Below are 22,723 nucleotides of genomic sequence, written 5' to 3'. Positions count from 1 at the left end.
GAGGACCAAGGGGAGGAATAAAATGTCTAGTGAGACTCTACACTTTTTGGTGGAATACCTTGGTCAACCAGACACTACCACCAATTATCAAGGCTAAATCATTTTGTTTAATCTCAGGGGCAACTTGGCTCTTAGAGAATCTGATCATTAAGTTATCAATTTATAGAACCCAACTATTCCATTTAAAAAGTCCCTGAGAAACAATAATGGATGCCCTTAGACATCCAGAAGATTTCCAAGTGTTTCTGGTATTTGTAAAGACCTGAATGACCAACCTGGAACTAGATTAGACTAGAATTTATCTAAAATTGGCTGAAAACAAACCCTGATGATTCATCATTTGCCAGAAACAATGACACTATCGCCTTATATCTTCTTATAGGGTGGAGAACACAAATGCCGTGAGCCACAGAGGAATCTAAATCCATAGCCTCATTTATACTTAAAAATATTGATATGTAAATGAGTCAAAGAAATGAGGTCCAGGCAAGAGGGGGAGTGAGTGTGATTTGTTTTGCAGCCCAGGGCAGAGCTCTGTGCCAGGTTACTGGGTATGAACACAGGAGTCCCCTGAGAGGAGGCGGCAGTCTCAACGCTACCTCTGCAGACAACCACTCACGTTGAAACATCCCCCTTTCTAAACAGCAGCATTTGGATCGCAACTGAAAGCCCCCAAACAGGCCAAGACATGGGAGCTAAACAGAGTGGGCTGAAACGAGACACATTCCTTCCGGGACCAGGAGGAGACGCCCTCTGGCAGCCACAGAGGACAGTCAGGGCTGTCCTTTCTTTCATGGCACTCCTGCAGAGTTGAAACCTTTCGAGAGGTGCATGATCAGCGCATCTCCAGCTCTGTGATTCTTAGAAATGACAAAGCAGACTCCTAAAAATACGAGAGTGTCCTCTATCCAGGACAGAGCTCACAGGTTCTAAACTTGTAAGTGAGAAGAACCAGTCTGCTGCTCACCTGGGATCATGCATCCAAGGGTGCCTGATGAATCCTGTTTTCCAGGTTTGCTCTAAATATAAACACAGGGCTACACACACGCGTGCGCATGCACGCACGCGCACACACACACACACACACACACACACACACACACACACACACACACACAACCTGTGCTCAAAGAGCAGAAACGGGGTTGAGACACACAGGACTGACTGTAGAGCCAGAGGTTACATTTCTCTGGGTGCAGATTTGTGCCTGCTAATCCTTATTGATGCTGAAGCTGAAGCTCCAGTCCTTTGACCACCTGATGCAAAGAGCCAACTCACTGGAAAAGACCCTGATGCTGGGGAAGATTGAGGGCAGGAGAAGGGGGCAACAGAGGATGAGATGGTTGAATGGCATCATCAACTCAATGGACATGAGTTTGAGCAAACTCCAGGAGATCCTGAAGGACAGGGAAGCCTGGCGTGCTGCAGTCCATGGGGTTGCAAAGAGTTAGACACAAATGAGCAACCAAACAACCACAACAACAAACCCTTGCTAAATAAGGGGAGAATTGAAATTCCACACTTTACAGGATTTTTTTTTTCCTTTTAAATTCTCAGGAAAGCATTACTAAGCTGGTCAGTCCTCTTTTTTTTCAAATAGCTATAGGAATGTGAGTTACAGCACTTTTCCTCTACAGCCATTTTATAATCTAATTTTCACAACCATAAGGTTTTACTCCTGTTCATTATTATCCCATCGGTATCACTTTCTTTCTCACTTTATTAGATTTTTATTTCAACTACTTAAGCTATTTATTATTATTATTACTGCTACTATTATTATTGCTGCTGCTTCCAAATGGTTGTTATTTTGTCCTATCTGAAGTGAGCAATGGCTTTGAGAAGTGAATAGTAATTCATGTATATTACTTTCAGCTTTCCTCGTAATTCAGTTGGTAAAGAATCTGTCTACAATGCAGGAGACCTGGGTTTGATTCCTGGGTCATGAAGATCCCCTGGAGAAGGAAATAGCAACACACTCTAGTATGCTTGCCTTGAGAATACCATGGACAGAGGAGCCTGGCAGGCTAGAGTCCATGGGGTTGCAAGAGTTGGACATGACTTAGCAATTAAACCATCACCATCAACCATATGTTACTTTCAGGGGACAGGTTGATAATACTGCATAGAGGTGGGAAAAAGCTGCATATCTACTTAATCATGCAAATACATGTGTTTATAAAATATAACTGTATATTAATATGCAAATATTAATTATATATAATGTCATACTAATACATAATATCTTCTCTATATATTTGAGAACTCTATACAAATCACAGTTCTTTCAATTTGGAATGCTTCTTGAGAGGATATTAAATAGAGTACAGATCCCAGACTCTGGATATACTGTTTTGTGCTCCAATATTTGCTTTGAAGGTCCATGCTGGGTCCAAAGCATTTTAAAGATCTTTTTTTGGTTGTTGCAGACCTCAAAGATTTCAAAGCTCTCTGAACTGCTGAAGAGGTATTGCTCATCCACAGGCTATAGGACTTGGTAAATTGAGGTGTGACTATGATATATGAACCTTGTTATAACAAATGTAGGCAGACGGACACATGCTAACGAGGCATGTCCTTGGAAGATGTCTCAGTAGAAAGTTAGACACTTTTTAAAATTGACGCTGCCTTTGCTTAAAATGCTTTCTTGTGATTCTCTTCTTAAAGTGCCTTAAGTTTACAGTGATTATTTTATGCTTCACCCTTTATAGGTCAAACAAAAGAAAAAGGTCTCATTTCATACTTGCACTGGAGTTTAATTCTTTAATGACATTCCTTATCCTGATTGGCTCCCTTATTCAGCTGACTTTGATACAAATGACTTTGGGAGGGTTCTCCAAATCAAATCTGCCTTCAAAGGTGAAGATTTTTTGTCTAGCACATAGCACACAATAAATATTTGATGACAGCGTGATTGAATTAGACACCTGGGAGGAGAGTTGAAATCAGGTGCTACTGCCTCCAAAATGGAATTAAAAATCGCCACAAGCAACGGCATACTGTCTCATTGTCTTATATTATTATCTAATTTAATCTTGACACATTCTCTATATTCGTTGTGCGAAGAATTTATGTGTTCTATTTCTTTTGCGCCCATCTTCAAGTGCCCAAGGCGAAGGCTTGTTAATTATTTTCTCTTAGTGCATACATCATACAGCATATAAGTTCCCCTGAAAGACTTCCCTGCAAAGTTCAAGGTGGAGAGAGGAAAACACTCTCTGGCCTCAACTGCGGCACTGAGAGGTTAACGTTCATCACACCCTGATCCTAATCTCCCTTCTTGGCTGGTTTTCTGCCTCAGTGATCACCCGACAGTGGGCACCAATGCTGAACCACAGACCTCTGTCCATGATTTCCTGAACGCAACCTCTGGTCCCAGAAATCTATGCCTTGACTTAGGGTCTTCACTTGGCCTGAAATACGTTTAATCCTGTAGTCTCTCTGATGAGAACCTATATATCTTCCCAAGTCCTAAACTAATTTCATGTACTTGTGAAGTATTTCTTGACCTACTAGGCAGGAAAAAAAAAAAAAAAAACTCTTCGCTTGTTCTTGTCCATAGCACTTTGTAGATAAAACTATCAAAGTGTCTCTCCCATATATTATATCTACTTGTTCTATCATCGTGGGGCTTCCCTGGTAGCTCAGCTGGTAAATAATCTGCTTGTAGTGCAGGAGACCCTGGTTCGATCCCTGGGTCAGGAAGGTCCCCTGGAAATGGAAATGGCAATCCACTCCAGTATCCTTGCCTGGAAAAATTCATGGACAGAGGAGCCTGGTGGTCTACAGTCCATGGGGTCGCAAGAGTCAGACATGACTTAGCAACTAAACCACCACATATCATAGTGGAGACAGAGGCCATGGATACCTTTAGGTCTGGAATATGTCTCCGTCACAGTCCTTATCCAGGATCTAGGTCTTCGTGTGATTAGGAATGAGTGACTGATTGCAGGATGAAGGAACGCCTACAGGACAGTTGGTACCTAAAACCAGCGTGACCGCCCACTTTTCCTAAGCCACTCTGCACTCATAAGAAAACCCTGGCCTTCTGTTCGGGAATTGCTACTCAATTAGATAGGAACTTCTGCCAATACATCCTGGGGCATAAGTAGAAAGTAGTATCCACCATTCTTTCCATTCTTTCACTTACTCTTCCCTGAGCAGAAGTGACTTATATGATCAGTGAGATAAGAGCAGAACAATATTGTTCCTCTTCTTCTTACTCCTGTATCTATCTCTTGCTCTCTCTCCTGCTACCCAGCATACTGATTTGCACAAAAACCTGGAATTTCATATTGGCTGCTTCTGCATGTGATGGGCAGAAGAGAAAGGACCAACTTCAATCAACATCCACTTTCTTTGCCTGCAATGAAGGTGGATAAGTTCAATATAGAGGAAAACAGTATAAAATCCAAGCAGGGACCCTGCATATTGGGGAACACACACTCTTGGTTACAACTCAATATTCATTTTCTGCTTTCCTTCTTCTTTCCACTGAAACCTGTTTCTCCCAAGGAGTTGGAGAAAAGGTGCCTTTTTCCCCAGCTCCAGAATATCCTGATTTGTCTAAGCCAATTATAGTCATCCCATTCCCCTTGCTGGGATTTACGAAAGTGAAAGTGAAGGTGAAGTCGCTCAGTCGTGTCCGACTCTTTGCTACCCTATGGACTGTAGCCTACCACGCTCCTCTGTTCATGGGATTTTCCAGGCAAGAGTACTGGAGTGGGTTGCCATTTCCTTCTCCAGAGGATATTCCTGGCCCAGGGATCGAACCTGGGTCTCCTGCATTGTAGGCAGATGCGTTACCATCTGGGCCACCCAGGAAGTCCCAGAAATGGGCATATGACCCAATTCTGGCCAAAGAGATGTGAGGGAAAGTCGTTAGGGACTCCCAGGAAAACTTGCTTACTCCTGAGTAAAGGTAGAGTCTTTCTCCTTCCTCTGGGTGTTTCTGTGTACATATATCACACCTGTAACCAACACGGCCCTCTTGCTTCCAGCCTAAGGATGAAGCTAACACATAGAGAAGGACAGAAACCAGGAAAATAACTGAGCATAGCACCACTGTCCTGACACCCTGGAGCAGATCTATGAATTTTGGTGATTTCCATTCATGGAAGGCAAGACTATGCTAATTGACCCAGTGGTAAATTTATTTAATTCCCCATCTGACCCTTGGTGTGCTGCAATCTAGAGGGTCGCAACAAGTGGGACACGACTTAGCAACTGAACATCAAGAAGAGAATCTAAAATCCAAAATATCAAGTGGAACAGGAATTCATAAAACAGAAAGGTAAGTTGAGACATTGTTACAAAGGAAGATTAAAGACCAAACCCATTCAACATATACATAATAATACATGACTAAGTAGAGGAGTCTCATTGAGATAATTTTTTTACAAAAGTAATTACAGAAATAAAGAAATGAAATCAGGGGGAGATTGTACTCCAGCTAGAATTGTAAACAGGAGGATATGATTTGCAACTTAATAGCAAGTAACAAAGGGGCATCATGACAGACCCAAGTGAGAGCCAGTTAAAGTGGGCAGACACTCAGCTAGTGGATTAGCCTAGAAAAATCACATTTCAGACTACTTCTTGATTCTTTAATGCATTCATATTCAAAAGTATTTCCATGATTTTGATCGTTAAGCAACTGGAACATGGATTGTCTAAAATCCTCCTTGTATTAATGTTGGTAAAAGAATGAATATGACTAGAAAAGAGAGGTCATAAAAGTCTACATTGTTTCATGAAACAGCTGGACCAGGAGCATTTTTAAAGTGTTAAAGAAGCTTTCAGCAGGAGGGCAGCAGCACAAAGCTTTTAGAGACTAGCCATTTTGGCCCCCGTCACCCCATGAATCCCCTTCAGGGCTTCTGTGCGTCCTGGTCCAGCTGTGCTAGTTACAGAAATGTGCTTGCTTTTTTTTTCTGTCATCTGTGGTTTTATGTACATTTGATTGTTGGTTATCTACCTGAGAGTTTTCGTCTTTATGGACCATTCACAAAACACTATAAAATCCTGGACCAGCTTCCTGCTTAGCCAACACCCTCTGTAGCCATGCCTTCTACTGCTCTGTCTGTGAGTGATTAGAGAATAGAAGCTCATTTTAATACTCTTTTAGATAAAATATAATTAGGTAGATAGGTCTGTCAAAAATCAAATTAAAATTCCAAGCCAAATAGAAATGTCTTTGGAATTATTTGCGCTAAAGTTACCTTCAATTGTCATTAATAATTAAAAGTGCCCGTCTATGTTTATTCTCCCTTACATTTTAAAATAGGCCCTCCTAGAGCAGGGAACACATCTTCCTGTTATATAATAATATAATAGCACGTAAGCTACCCTTGAGAGGCATACACACTATGACAGTCAGTGGATAACGGATTTGGTAACAAAATATCTTTACAAAAATAAAAATCATTGGACAAGGGGATAGGATGCGTACAAAGCTCTTATTCTAATGAGGTATCTTGGACTAGCTGAAAGTTATAATCACTTCAAAGTCTGTTTTTCCTCAAAGTCTCTTTGACCATCCCAAACCCATAGTCACTCACACATTAGCGGGTGCTTTGTGAGATATTTGGTCAGCGGTATGAGACAATTATTTTATTATGTTTTGGATGTAGTTAAATTCTATGCCCCCAAATGCTTCGATTTTTAGACAAAATTGTCTGTTTAAGAGTAAAAAGGTCTGACTCTGCCTGATTCATGGGCTCATTTATTTTGGCCAGGAAAGTGAAAGCTGCTGAGCTTTGTCCAACTCTTTGCACCGTGGACTATACACTCCATGGAATTCTCCAGGCCAGAATACTGGAGTGGGCAGCCGCTCCGTTCTCCAGGGGATCTTCCCAACCCTGGGATCAAACCCAGGCTTCCCCCATTGCAGGCGGATTCTTTACCAGCTGAGCCACCATGGAAGCCCAAGAATACTGGAGTGGGCAGCCTATCCCTTCTCCAGGGGATCTTCCCAACCCAGGAATTGAACCAGGGTCTCCTGCATTGCAGGCAGATTCTTTACCAACTGAGCTATGAGGGAAGCTCATTTTGGGCCAGAGGATCTCTGTACTCCTAGAATTTCAGCAATATGCTGAAAAAGTATCAAAAGGAACACCAAATGAAATCCCCAATTCAATTTCCTTATTTTACAGTTTAAAAAATCAGTCTAAAAATGTCACTGACTATCCTGTTACATAAATGGTTAAAAATAGAGCTGTGATAAGAGCCAGGATTTCTTTCCTATTATTCTATGACCATATCATATATGGATTGAGAGTTGGACCATGAAGAAGGCTGAGTGCCAAAGAATTGATGCTTTAAAACTGTAGTGCTAGAGAAGAATCTTAAGAATCCCTTGGTCTGCAAGGAGATGAAACCAGTCCATCCTAAAGGAAATCAACCCTGAATATTCACTGGAAGGAATGATGCTGAAGCTGAAGCTCCAATACTGTGGCCACCTGATGTGAAGAGCCGACTCTTTGGGAAAAACCCTGATCCTGGGAAAGACTGAGGGCAAGAGGAGAAGGGGTGACAGAGCATGAGATGGTTGGATGGCCTCATTGACCCAACGGACATGAGTTTGAGCAAACTCTGGGAGATAGTGAAGGACAAGGAAGTCTGACGTGCTACAGTCCATGGGGTCACAAAGAGTCAGACATGATTTAGCAACTAGAAAACAACAATTTCATGACCAAGTACGGAACAAAGCTGAAATGATGCCCAGGAGAAAACCATTTGTGAGTACACTCACACATATCTACCATAGATTTAGCAGGGTGTCATGAAGTATTTGCTTCCTAAAGACCAAGATAGAGAACTTCCTGTTTAAAATAAGAAAGACCTCTGCATTTCCTTGCCCCCTGAAACCAATCAAATTTAAGAAAGTTAGAAATTAAAAAAGAAATGATGCAAAATATTCATTTAATGCAATGAAAGCAGTAAAGCAAAACAGGAGCCTAAAATACATGAGACATAGAAAGTAAAGAGTAAAATGGTTTGCTGCAGTCCATGGGGTCCCAGAGTCAGATGTGACTTACTGGCTGAACAACAACTCTGTGTGGTAAAACAATGAAAGTAGCTAAGCTACTAGATCTTGGGAAAGAAGTGGAAAGGGAAAACAGAATCATCACATAAGTGAAAGTCACATAAGAATCAGCAGAAAGAAAAACAGACTTTACTGAAACTATAATCAGAGATATCAATGACTAATTTGAGAAAAATTTAAAAAAAAATTGAAAAGGACAAAAAGGTTGATCAACATTAGTAAAAGAATAAAAATTATGAAGGACAAAACTACAACTGTAATTTGTAGATTTCATTTAAAAATTAACGATATAATAAAAAGGTATCTTTAAAAAGGAAAAATCCAATCTACAGAAAATGAAATTTTCAGTGAATGCACATAGAAATTGACTAAGAATGAGAATATTGCAGTGAATTTATGGAAAAAACAATGGTAAATAATTCTATAAGTATCTAGACAAAAGAAAAGGAAGTCAGGGTAATCTTAATTCTCTTAGTTGTAATGACTGGTACCAAGAGACTGTAGACTCATGTCTGCAAATCCTCAGGGAAAGAAGGTCTGACTCAATAATTTTCATACCTAGACAGCCTGTTATATAGGTGGTGATATATATTCCCCAACAAATAAGACCTTTGGGAGTTTAACTCTCATGAGCATATTTTTAAAGTTATTAAATAATAAATTTCCACAACCAAGAGATGGATAAGGCAGTTGTGCCAGTGAACACAGAATCCAACCCATGATACAACTATGTCTAAACAACTGGGAGACTCAAGTCATAGACTGGAATATAAATAACATTAATTATAACAACATTTAAATTATAACATGACCACCTTAGTTCGAGGGGTTGAGTGGAGTAGAGAAAGTGGGAGGTACTGCAATCAATTAGATTTCCTTTTCTCAGGGACGTGAGTCAACTGATAATGTTTACAGCTTAAAAATCAAGTTACAATGGAAGAAGCATATTGTTATTCTTCATTCAACAACTACTTAATGAATTCTACCTTTTTAAAATTAAACTTTCCAGTGCACCACCCCCGAGCACTTGTCTCATGCATCCAACCCGGGCTGGTGATCTGTTTCACCGGGGCTGGTGCACTGGGAAGACCCAGAGGGATTGGGTGGAGAGGGTGGTGGGAGGGAGGATCGGAATGGGGAATACGTGTAAATCCATGGCTTATTCATGTCAATGTATGGCAAAGACCACTACAATATTGTAAAGTAATTAGCCACCAACTAATAAAAATAAATGGAAAAATAAATAAATAAATAAATAAATAAATAAAACAACAAAAGAAAAAAAAAGGAAATTAAACTTTCAAATTTGTATTGAAGTATAGCCGACTACAGTGTTGTGATAGTTTCAGATGGACAGCAAAGGGATTCAGTCATACATATACATGTAACCATTCTCCCCCAAATGCTCCTCCCATCCAGACTCAATAACATTGAGCAGAGTTCCATGTGCTATACAGTAGGTCCTTGTTGGTTATCCATTTTAAACATAGCCGTGTGTACATGTCCATCCCAAACTCCCTAACTATCCCTTCCCCACATCCTAAGGATACCTTGGGCTTCTGGGGGCTCAGATGGTAAAGAATCTGCCTGTGATGCAGGAAATACAGGTCCAATCCCAGGGCTGGGAAGATCCCCTGGAGAAGGGAATGGAAACCCACTCTAGTATTCTTTCCTGCAGACTTCCATGGGCAGAGCAGCCTGGAGAGCTACAGCCCATGGGGTCACAAAGAGCTGGACACGACTGAGCAACTAACACGCTCCCTTCGCTTCAAGGATACCTTAGTAAGCAAAGTCAGGCTCCTTCTGATCACACCCTAGCTGGGAAGACGTAAGATAAACAAATAACAAAGTCTCACAGAGTGAGATAAGTGATGAAGGAAAGAGAGAAGGGAGGTAAGAATGAGGTGAGGGGGTGTCAATGAGCTCATTTACATGGTGGTGTTGGGGAAAGCTTCTGACTCAGGTAAGTGACATTTGAGCAAGAAACGGAATGATGAAGAGACGTGGTATTTGAAATTTGAGGGCAGAGCATTCCGGGCAGAGTAAGGGCTGAGGTGAGGACTTGGAGGCTGTGAGCAGGTTCACACACATGGCTGGACACGGTGGGCAAAGCAGAGTATCCCTGGGCAGAGCGGTGGGTGAGGGTACAGTGGATTGCAGACCATGTGAGGAGGATTCCAAGTTTCATCTAAGAGGGATGGGAAGCCCAAAGAGAATTAGGAACAGGAGAGTGGCTGTATTTGTATTTTAGAATACAAAATAACCTGCCATGGAGTCGACAGGAAGGTCAGTGTGGACACAGAAGGACCAGCCGAGAGGCGATGGCAGTGGTGGAGTGAGAGAGGATTGTGATCTAGGATGCTGGTGAGAGAGGTTAAGGTTAGGGTGATCTTAAAGTCGACAGTGACAGGACCTCGTTTTTAACCTAATGGATGATGAAGAGGATCTGGATGAGACGTGGGGCAAAGAAGAAGAGATGAGGCTTTGGAGCTCTCTGCATCGGTACCTGGGTACGTGGTGGGTCCTTGTTCATGAAATGGCCAAGGCTGGACAGGGGCATGTGCAGTGACACCAAGATCAGGATGCAGATCAGACCCCTGAAGGGGGCTGACCACCGCAAGCTGGATGTAAAGTCTCAAGTTCAGGGAAGAGGGTTGCACGACAGATACCAATTTGAAAGGCATTAGCATATAGATGGTATTTAAAGCCCTGGAAATGAGGAGATTACCTACTAGCAATTCACAGTGGAGATCTTCACGCCATGACTTTTAACAGCAAAAAGCATGAGCATCAAAGAAGCAGAGTTTGCATTGGGAACTCAGGTCTCTTAACTTCCTGACGCCCTTGTTAGCTTCTCTGGAATATGAGTGGTTGTAACAACATCTAAATCTCCCACAGCCTGAAAGGACCACAGAACTATCAAATTTCATAGAGGGTGAAGTCAGATGTTTTATTTCCTACAAAGGTTACTTCTTTAAGATTTCCAGAAGGCAAAATTGATTAGGATAGTTCAGTTTTCATCAAATTTCACAGCTGACAGCAATCTACACTCAAGTTCTTATTTGAAACTCTCCACTTAGTTGTGGGTTTCTCAAATATACAACAATTTGAGATACTGCATATAACCAGAGAGACAATGATTTCTGTTGCCAACCCTGGTGGAAAAGTACTACGAGAATTGAATGCAACCTGCTCAGAATACATCATAAAATGTATAAAATTCAGTCTGCTTGTGTAAATTTGACTGTCGTGTAAATTCGGAAGGTACAAACAGAATGTAGTTATATAAGTGCATAAAAGTAACTGTGCTTTTCAGTCCTTCCTGAGTCATTATTTTTGGTTGAAGGGGACCAGAGCTTATAGCTTTTTCTTAAGTAACTTACACCTTTTGCATATTCATTACAACATATGTATTGGATGTTGTTTTAAAACAAGTCCAGTTTAATTTCTTTAATAAAAAAAGTGATTACTAACTCTCATTATTGCCTAATGTGGTTGGCTAATTACCTGTAATAAAATGAAAAAAAAAAGTCTTACTAATGGGATGTTAATAACTAGCTTTCTCAGTAGTGTTTGTGCATGCGTGTGTGTGTGTGTGTGTGTGTGTGTGTGTGTGTGTGAAAGTCTCCTATTCTACAAGTCAAATTTCCAAGCACCTTCGAAAATTACCAGCTCTTATCCCCATATCTGGTAACTTCAAATAGGTCAATATTGTAGCTTTTTGTTAAAGTACAGCCTTTAGCTATAACTACATGATACAAAATCAGCTAAAAATAATGAATAATTCAAGCCAAGAATTAATCGTTTTAACCACTGGGTGTTAAGTCACTGTTGTGGAATTTCTTTACACATAATTGTTAGTTTGCCTTGACTGTGTGCCACTCCTGATTTTTTCTTCCATTAAAAATATAGTTACATAACTGTATCTACAGAACCGCCTGAAATTTCAGTTGCTCCTCTGAACATTTCCTGTGAGCTGCATCTGGTGAACGTGAACCATCCACATCACACCAGGGGCCATTCAACCCCTGGGACTACCATTGCCCCACACGCTTTGCAACTCTCGTTTCATCATTAGATCAAGTGCCAGTGCCTCCTCCCCTCACCCCCTGACATCTTCCTCTGCAATGACATCATCCTGATCATTTGGCCTGTTCTTTTCTTCCCTGCACTCAGCTGCCTGCCCACTCACCCCTGAAATCCTTGACTGGGATGTCTAAAATCCATAGAGCTCCTAAACCAATGCCCAAGTCTTCCTTCTTACACGGCTGCATTCCCTGACCGCTGCAGCCCCTGTGCCTTCCCAAGGCGTGGCTGCTTGTCTCTTCCGTGCCCAGGGACCCAGGCTTGTGGGTGGGACTGAGGTCTGACTTTCTATCCATTCCACATCATTAGCGCCTGGACCCTTCATGTACAACCTGCTCTTAAGAAGCTCATGCCAGGCGGTCTAGCAAGCGACCCTCTCTGTCTTCTCCTTGCTGTCATGATAATCTTCCCCAAATCCTCTTCAATGAGACTGAAGTCTCTGAGTCAGGACTGGACCTGTTCATCCTAATGCACACAGGCCGCTCATCTAAGAACAGTGACTAATAAAATCCCCTGCATGTGATAACCCTCTCTTCTTGCTCATTTCAGCCTCCTAATCCAGCATGCATCCTTACATCCTTACAATGTCTCACTGACCTTGCATTTTCTCCACCTCCAAAACCTGGAATTCAGGCATCTCCAACTCCTATCACGGCCTCCTGTTTCCAGAGTGTTTGTTCATTTAATTTGTACCTGCTGTGTCCATTTTTCTACTCCTTAATCCTATTTTCTTCTGGCTTTCTCTCCTTTTATTCCACCTAAGCAGTTTTTAGGGCACCATATCACTCCATGTCATCAAATTTGCTGGATCCTTTGAGTTCCCATCTCACTTGATCTCTTAGCATCTGGGTCCTTCCTCCTTTTATTATACTACCCTTCTTGTTTAAATATGTTCTCTCACCTAGGAATTAAATGTTGGGGTGTCTCAAAGATGATTTTTAGGCACAATTCTCTTCTGATTCTATTTTCCCTCCCTAGGCAACAACTCACCCTATCCTGAGGTTTGTCAGCTACACACAGCTGACTACAGAATGTCTACATCTCTCCAAGATGTGCTTCCAAGCTCCCGACATGAAGATGCAATTGCCTCCTTGCTTTCTGCATCCTGGTATCCCAAAGACACATTCAACTCAACATTTTCAATTGCAAAAATCATGGTTTTACCTCACAAGACTGGTCTCCTTTTAGTGTTCTTACTCTTGTTTATACAAACAAGAGCCAAGGACTCACTCCTGGTGGTTCTATCCTAATCCCCACGTCCACATGGTCACAATATCCTGTCCTTTTCAACCACCAAATACCAGCTAAAGGTGAGGGTATTTGTCGATAACATCATCGTCTCTGCAGCATGAGTCACGGTCATCTCTCAACTGGACTTCTGCCAGCCACTTGAGCTTGGCCGTATCTGGTTCTCAGGTTCTCAGCAATGTTGTGGGGTGTGCTTCTGAGTCTACTGGAAAGACTTCAATGTTTTCCCATCTTCTCTCATCTCATTTCCTACTCTGCTCACCAGAGATCTTCGCAGGCTGGCCACACTCAAACCAAGAATACTAGAGTGGGTAGCAGTTTCTTTCTCTAGGGGATCCTCCTGACCCAGGGATGGAACCCACTTCTCTTGTGTCTCCTGCACTGGCAGGTGGATTCTTTACCAGTGTGCCTGCTGGGAAACTTATTCCTGGTAATCTTAATATTCTTTCTAAGAATCAAATGAAAACATGTGAAATAAAATAATAAAATAGAAGAGAAGGGATTTAATTTGAACAAAGACAGAATAGAATCATTAATAGCATGAAAAAATTAAACATGGGGGAGAGTGTGTTTTCTCAGATGCAAAAGGAAGAGGACTGTTCAAGGAAAAACAAAATGTATATATGTACAAGAACATTGTGATGAAAATTAAGTGAAAATATCTATCAGTCAAGTCAAAGGGAAGGGGTAAAATACTTGGAAGATATTTGAAGCCAAAATAGTTGTAAAAATATGGAAAGATAAGTAGATATTAATTGCTCACATTTTATTTTGTTTTTAATAAAGAGAATGTATTCACTTAGAAATGTATTTATCACTTTTTCAATCAAAAACTTTAAAGATCAAGAAATGGACTCAAAAGATTAATTGGACTTGGAAGGAAGAGCAAGGATTCTATTAACCTTGGCAATGACAAATTTTAATGCTTTAGTTGGAAGCAAAATCCCATGTACAGAGGCTCCTGGTGGGCTACAGTCTATGGGGTTGCAAAGGGTTGGACATGACTGAGCATCTGGGCACTATTTTATATGGGATGCTTCACCCCAACCTTTTTGCTTTAGCCTGTCCACAGATTAACTTTGCATGAGCTTATTTTCATTCAAGGTTAAACTTGCTCTTCCTGTCTTGGTTTTGGGGTGGGGGTTTCTTTAACACATACATTTGCCTATGTTTCTGGGAATTTATACCTCCTATTCCTTCACCTGGAATGTTCCCTTCCCTCTACCAAGTTAACACCTATGTACCTTTCAGATCCCAGCTCAAGCATCACCTCTGCAGAGTGGGCTTCATTGACTGGCTCCTACTTAACAATCTCATGAGCTTAAATTCATCCTTTATATCTCTGTAGCACCACCGCTAGTTTGTTTTATGTGTGTGTGTGCTCAGTTGCTAAAGTGTCCGACTCTCTACCACCCCATGGATGGTAGCCCGTCAGGCTCCTCTGTCCATGGGATTCTCCAGACAAGAATATTGGAGTGGGTTGCCATTTCCTCCTCCAGGGGATCTTCCCAACCCAGGGATCGAACCTGCGTCTCCTGCGTCTCCTGCACTGGCAGGCAGATTCTTTACCACTGAGCCACCTGGGAAGATCACATAGTTTATTTTATATTGTTGTCCAAATAGAGGCTTACATTTAATAATATGCTTACTTGATTAATCTCCCTTTTCCCTAGACTATAAACTGCACAGAACAGGGACAGGGTCTTTACTCCTGATGGTGCCCAGAACAATGCCTAGCACTGCAGGTGTTCAGTGACTATCTAGACCACCAGTGGGTGAAGGTATGAATGACCCAAGAATGCCCTTATGTTTGGGGATCATGCAAAACATAAGGGCATACTTCACTCTTCATAATAGACTCTAGGTTCATCCACTTCATTAGGAATGACTTGATTGCATTTTTTAAAATAACTGATTAATATTCCATTGTATGCATGTACACACAATTTCTAAAGGCATTCATCTGTTGATGGACATCTAGGTTGCGTCCATGTCCTAGCTACTGTAAACAGTGCTGCACAAACACTGGGGTACACGTGTCTCCCTCAATTATGGCTTCCTCAGGGATATGCCCAGTAGTGGGGTTGCTGGGTCATATAATTGATCTGTTCCTAGATTTTTTTAAGGAATTTCCATAGTGTTCTCCATAGTGACTGTATCAGCTTACATACTGTATATTAACGCATGCATACGGAATCTAGAAAGATGGTACTGATGAACCTGTCTGCAGGGCAGCAATGCAAACGCAGACATAAGAGAAGAGCCCTGTGGACACAGCGGGGGAAGGAGAGGGAGGGACAAGTTGGGAGAGAAGCATGGAGATATATACACGATAGCAAGTGGGAATTTGCTGTGTGTCAAGGGAGCTCAACTCCGCGCTCTGTGACAACCGAGAGGGGTGGGGCGGGGTGGGAGGTGGGGGGGGGGATCAGGAAGGAGGGGGCGTGTGTGTACTTGTGGCTGATTCATGCTGGTGTACGGCAGAAGCAGACACAATCTGTAAAGCAATTATCCTCCTATAAAAGAAGAAGAAAAGGACAAACCTGAGCTTCTTGAAAAAGATATAGACGCTTGCATAAACACGGCAGTGATACCAAACCATCTTCCTTATACGAAAATTCAAAGGTCACCTTCTCTCCATAACCCATAATATTGTCAGAGATCATAACTTTAAACATTGTTTCAACTTAGAGAGACACAGATAAAATTTTCCTTTGCACCTTGTCTTTCTGTTTGGTTTTATTGTGATAAATGACCACTGCTACGAGTTGAACTGTGCTTCCGCAAAATTGATGTGTTGAAATCTCAACTTCTAATACCTCAGAATGTGATTTTTTTGGGGGGGAAATGGGTCCAATATAACTAGTTCCATTAAGAAGAGGCCATTAGGGTGGGCTCTAATCCAATACAACCGGTGTTATTACAAAAGGGGGAAATGCGGATATGGAGACAAAGCCTCACACAGGGAGATGGCCATGTGGAGATGGAGGTGGACCTCAGGGTGACGTGCCTGCAAGCCAAGGACTGGCAGAGATCGCCAGGCACCACAAGAAGCAGGAGAAAGGCCAAAACAGATTCTCCTTCGTGGCCTCAGAGGAGACTAACCCTGCCAATATCGTGATTTCAGACTTCTAGGCTGGAAGCTCTGAGAGTATAAGCCTCCGTTGTTTAAATTACCCGGGAAACAAGCATAAGTACCAATAAGGACTGTGACCACGATACTTTGTTTGGAGGGAACTGAACCACTCAGAGCCTCCGGTCATGGTAAATCTTTGAAACTTCTATGAAAAAATTATTCCTCTACTAAAATCTTAAACTATGCCTTCAAACTCAAAAACAATAAACAAATCATACCAAAACAAAATAATAATAGCACCTAAGATCTCTGAAAAATCTGTAGGTTGAAGGAAAAGGAATTAAAGTGTAGTTAAACTCATTGCTAATTACAGATAACAATAATGTGGACATCATTGAGATTCAGTATTAATGTATAATATTATGCATTCTTTTCCTGATTATGCCCTAAGGATTGTTCAAATGAAAACTAAAGTCTTTGCTTTGATGTTTGCTTGTTTCATGTATGTATTTGGCAAATATTAGGGTGGCTATTAATGTAGTTAGGGGCTTCTCAGGTGGCTCAGTGGTACAGAATCTGCCAGCCAACTAGGATACTCAAGTTCACTTCCTGGGTGGGGAAGATCCCCTGGAGAAGGAAATGGTGACCCACTCCAATATTCTTGCCTGTGAAATTCCATGGACAGAGGAGCCTGGCAGGCTACAGTCCACGGGGTCATAAGAGTAGGACACAGCAATGACTAAACAACAGCGATTAATGTAGTTGACTCTATATGTCCCTTGAATATTCAGAGAGAGAGAAGATGTTTCTTCTACTTACATGGTACCACTATGCCACTTCGCCTAGAAAATATAATATGAATATAATTTAGATTTCAGTATTGATTTATAGCACTATGTATTATTTTCTTGATTACGCCTGAAGGATTGTTTAAGTGAAAACCAAAGAGGTTTAGCACATATATAGCTACTAAACAATCAGATAGTAGGCTTCTGGGAGGGCATGGGAGAGAGAGACTAAAGGCAGTAGGTGCGGCAATGGTTAGGAATCAAAGAAGCAACAGAAAGAGACAAAATAAAAGGAATGTTCCAGCTGCAAAGCAATATTTTGCAAACTGGGATTAGTGACTCTTGCTTTCTTCTGGATCTTCCAAAACTATTTGAACCTAGAAAGGGCATTAGAGCTCACAGAATCCAAACTCTTCATTTAATTCTCAATTTTCTATTATGATATATTTTCACTTTAATTTCATGCTCATGGTGAGACAGATGCTCTTATTTTTCCAAGTAGGTGTTGGACATACACGGTTATAAAATCAATATCTTGGCCCCAGTTAGATATTGTAACTCACAGTCATCCAAAATTGGGTGCAGATTCTATCAGGCACGCACAAGCCTGCATCAACTGTGAAGACTCTAAGGATTCTCTTGTGATTTAATCTCAGATCTGGTCTTATTCTGTTGTTCAGTCACTAAGCCATGTCTGACTCTTTGCAACCCCATGGATGGCAGCATGCCAGACTTCCTTCACCATCTCCCAGAGTTTGCTCAAACTCATGTCCATTGAGCTGGTATGCCATCCAGCCATCTCACCCTCTGTCGCCCTAGTCTCCACCCTCAATCATTCCCAGCATCAGGGTCTTTTCTAATAAGTTGGCTCTTCACATCATGTGGCCGAAGTTTTGAAGCTTCAGCTTCAGCATCAGTCCTTCCAATGAATGTTCAGGGTTGATTTCCTTTAGGATTGACTGGTTTGATCTCCTTTCTGTCCAAGGAACTTTCAAGAGTCTTTTCCAGTGCTACAGTTGGAGAGCATCAATTCTTCAGTGCTCAGCTTTCTTTATGGGCCGACTTCCACATCCATACATGATTCTGAACAATACATATAAGGATCTATTCTTCTGGTAGAATTCCTCCTCTTTGAAGCCCTTTATTAACTGGAGATGATGGAAGCACTTTCTACAGGGCACTCCCATCATTGAGGACTGCATAGATAGCTTTGTTATCTACAAAGATTCATCCTCCCTAGCATTTCCCAAAGCCACTGTGTTCACTGTTGCTAGAGGAGCTGGAAGGCCAATCTCTTTTCTTGAGGATGAACCAGAGAAGTTAAGCGATTTGTTTGCTGTTACCACAAGCAAATTTGGCAGATCTGAGTCTCGAGTCCAGATATTCCACTTAATCTCTAGTTATCTTTTGACAACAGTGTGGTAGTAACAAATTGATTTAATTAAGTGAATGCAATTTCAGCAGTTATGGAGATAACCTAAGAAGATCCTTTAATATTATAAAAATGACCCAAAGAAAGAAAATATCAACTCTGTTGTACAGAAATATAAACAAAAATTGTATTTTTCATTATTTTCACTCTGGTGTCTTGGTGAAAGAGAAGATGAAGTTAACGCCTTAGTCACTGAAGCTCAGGAGTCCTTGCTGTTTGGGACGTTCTGTAACCATTTGGGGAGATACACATATAGAGTTTGTCCCAGAAAGTTATATTATATGAGCACAGGGCTTCTCTGGGTCTCTGTTTCTTCATTTTAAAGCTGGAGAAAATAATAACTTATTATTATGAAATTATAGATACTCATTAAATTATCTTCCCTCTTCCTAGACTAAGCTTTTCACACCTGAAAACAAAAAAGACTATAAAACACACATCGTGGGCTATGGGTCTCAAATCTTTATTATTTAGCTATTCCACATCTTACACTTTTTTTTTTTTTTTTTTTTGTGAGCTGGACTTAGGAATCTTATTTGCTTACTAGAAGATCAGAGTAAAACATCAAAGGGACATTTGCAATGAGCTTGGACAGGTGTTCTCCATGACAACTTGAGGCAAATGAAAACGGAATCATTCACGTGCTGAGAGCAGCGATGAATGCATTCTCATGCATCTTATTTTTTGTCCTGGATATCATTCAATAATACAAACTGAAACCAGCAATTACTTTTAAGAACTTGAAGAAACTGTGTTTTTAAAGTAAACTGTATTTGGATTTTCAGTGGTCAGATGTAGATTTGTATAGATTTCAAGACTGACTTCAGAAATACTCTTATAATATTAAAACTTTTCAATAAACATGTTAATCCTTAAATAATTTCTGTTTCTTTGTTTAAGCATGCATGCATATATTAATTAATTAATTGTACAAAGTGAAGCAGCTGCTGCCATTTCTATTAGGACTCCTTACAAACGATTTCCATCTTGATTTCTGAACAGCGTGGACCCATATAAAGCCAGAAAATGCAATTTTCTAGACTGACATTTTGCCACTTTGGAATTGTCCATATTGCCTCTGTGCCCGCCATTTACAACAGCCTTAAGATTAGCTGTTTATACTCCGTCTCATCCCCTAGCACTTCCACTTACAAATATTTGATGATAAATAAGTGCATATGCCAAAAGACTGCTTGAAATTCTTTTGTAGGAATTACACAAGGTCTGTAGAAAAATGATTTTGTGGCATAAGGAAACGGGAAAAATAACTACACCTGAAACCACTCTATGTAGTTTCACATTGCATTATAGTGAGATATGTACTTGTTAAAAGAGGACAAATTATGTTTTCAAGGACCCATAAACTTTCTCAAATGTGAAGTGTGATGTTTTTCTGTTCACTTTGTAAAATTCCCAGGTAAGGAAACCAGTTAAGAAGGGCAGATTTCTGGAAAATTTATGAGTTGCAAGCTTTAAGGTAGTCTCCCAGACAGATACGTCAAAACCTATGACTCTGCTAAAGCATTTGCTGTTTGACCAAAATGTTCTTAGCTTAACTTCAATTAAATACATTAAATTCCCTGAGTCTGGAATTTTCAAAGTAGAAAACTTAACCATAGGCTTTGGTTAAGGAGTCTTAATTCATTCATTTAACAGATATTTAAGAGTACCATTTGCAGACTGTTTTCAAAGAAAAGACTTGAAAATCATGTTTAACATTAATCATAATACAAACCATCAACCATAGTATAAGGGACTATCATTGGTTTTAGTTCTGTTATTCACAGAGATAGAGATTCTTCCTCCTACTCCAGGTTTTTCCTTCATTTAAATACCCAAACTTGTAAACATATGTGACTGACATGAAAATTACTGTTAGTCTAAATTCTCTGTGACATTCATGCAATATTAATGTTATCAAAATCTTATATGCAATTATATTTATTTTCACTCTTAGCTCCTTCCTTCAGCCCTTAGTTTATGCACATTAATACTGGAAGGATGGACCCAAGAGGAAAGGCTTGGCAGCACCAACAAAACCAGTGCATCAGGATACATAATGGTTCTGGGAAATTACAGTGGCTATAAGCTAAATTTCCCTCACTGAATTTTTTAATCACTGCTATCTGGAGGGTGCATTCTCTTTGAGATGGCTGCATTATTTATGGGAAAAAAATGACTGCATGCTAATTTCCTAACAGGGAAAGAATAATTTTGGTAATCCTCCCCCTAGCCTTTTTTTAAGTTTGATTATAAAAGACGGCACAACCCACAGATATATGAAGTTTTAAGAAATTTAATTGGATGCCTTATTTATAATAGGTGTTAAAGAAAGCAAAGGTGCTTTGGCGGTGTATCTTTACATTTCTGCACTCAGTGTGCAGAGCTGGAATCTTGTACAAATGACTTCTCCTTTCTATACATAGAGTAGTACGAGAGGCAAACCACAAGTCTGCTCCAGCAGGGAATTCTCATGTCTGTTACAAAAGAGAAAAACATGATGGCTGCTTCCATTTCATAATATACGTATCCCTTTTGGGAACATTTGCAGATCAAAGCTGATTCTCCCATAACCAGAGGGTGTCTCTCTTTGAAATTAAAGATACCACCCTGTCAATGATGAGGAGACTGAAAGTCACTTCTTTTCTCCCGTTTCAGTTCTGCAACAATAGTTCCAGGTTCTCTAGCAGGGCATTGATATCAAATAATTTTCCAGCATACAAATTCCAAGAAATAATTTTATATGTTTCTTGGTTTTAACTATATCTACCCCAAATTATTGAGTATTTCAAGTACACAAAGAATGTGGCTTGATGACAATAAATTGTTTCAATATTTATTTCCTCAACAAATAATCTATCTTCTCTTTATTCCAAATTGTGACTCTCATAGAAAAATATTATAGTGCCACTTGTCTCTATTTAGAAATCATTGGACAAAGGGATGAATATATGTTTTCAGTGGCATAGTAATCAAAAGGTGAGGACATAATTCTGAAAACTAAATACGTACTTGAGTTTGAGGAGAGGATGGGACCTCTACGCTGATGTATGAGTCAGGTGAAAGCATTTCTGAAGTTCCAATTATCTTCAAATTTCTTTAAAATATTTATTCTCAACAAATGGCAAAAGGTCTCCATAAAAGTAAATTGGAACAAAGAAAGAATAAATGAAAGGGATTAGGTAGAAAGAAAAAGATACATGTGTATGTATAAGGAGGCTCTAGAACATAGATGAGATTACATCTACAACTATTTGAAAGCTACTAAGACACACTGTTTAAAACACTGAATACAGAACAAAGTGATGCACTCACAGAAAACTGTAGCAAGTAAATAAAACATCCATGTATATTAATGATGTGAGAAAAAGATGGCTTATGTGCATATTGTTTACTTGCATATGGGCCTAACATTGCATCACCGCTTTAGATTAAGGCATAAAAATCATTATAATGCAAATATTAACTGCGAGGGAAAATATATTAGGTCAGTATTAATCATTAATGCTTTGGTATGAATTAGATTATCAGTTTTACTACTCTCACTTAAAAAACCTTGGGAAAATAAAGGAACTGAATGGAGTAAGCTGGAGGTGATGGAGGTCCAGTGCACAAGCTCTTTTTTAGTGCTGCCCCAGGTGGGGCACATGAGAGGCTGGCCCAGCAAGGCTGCAGGAATCCAGTCCCAGGATCACTGTGTGCCTGGCTATTCCTTTGGGATGCTATTTTGCTGCAATCACTGGAAGGGGCGGAGGGGGCACTCTGTAAATTTATAAAGATTTGTCATTCTAAATGATTCTTTACATCACCATCTTTCATTTCCATATAAAGAAAAAGATAACCTTCTTTTCCCTTTAGACATTTATACTCCAGTGTTGAAAATAATACACTGTGTTATGGGTGTTTGTGTGTTTCAAATGGGATGGTTTTTCAGACCTCAAGAAAGTAAAGTTTTTCTCTTCTCCTCCTTCATAAATTCCCAAGTATAGAGAGAAAATTTGCTTTTGGGTTTGACTTTCTATATTCTAATATATACCAACAACTTA

The 22,723-nt window shown here is 40.3% G+C and overlaps 1 protein-coding gene and 1 non-coding gene across 2 annotated transcripts in view; both read right to left on the bottom strand.

Annotated features, from left to right (window-relative positions):
• CNTNAP2 (contactin associated protein 2) overlaps window positions 1-22,723 on the bottom strand; it is a 1,529,631-nt gene that overhangs the window by 556,873 nt on the left and 950,035 nt on the right. The gene's annotated exons all lie outside the window — the stretch shown is intronic.
• TRNAC-ACA (transfer RNA cysteine (anticodon ACA)) lies at window positions 4,753-4,824 on the bottom strand. Its single transcript has one exon. It is a non-coding gene; the product is annotated as a tRNA-Cys (tRNA).

Source organism: Muntiacus reevesi, chromosome 6, assembly GCF_963930625.1.
Source record: "Muntiacus reevesi chromosome 6, mMunRee1.1, whole genome shotgun sequence".
Classification (NCBI taxonomy): domain Eukaryota; kingdom Metazoa; phylum Chordata; class Mammalia; order Artiodactyla; family Cervidae; genus Muntiacus; species Muntiacus reevesi.
The sequence above is the reverse complement of the archived record's forward strand: the minus strand, read 5'-3'. Positions and strand labels throughout refer to the sequence as shown.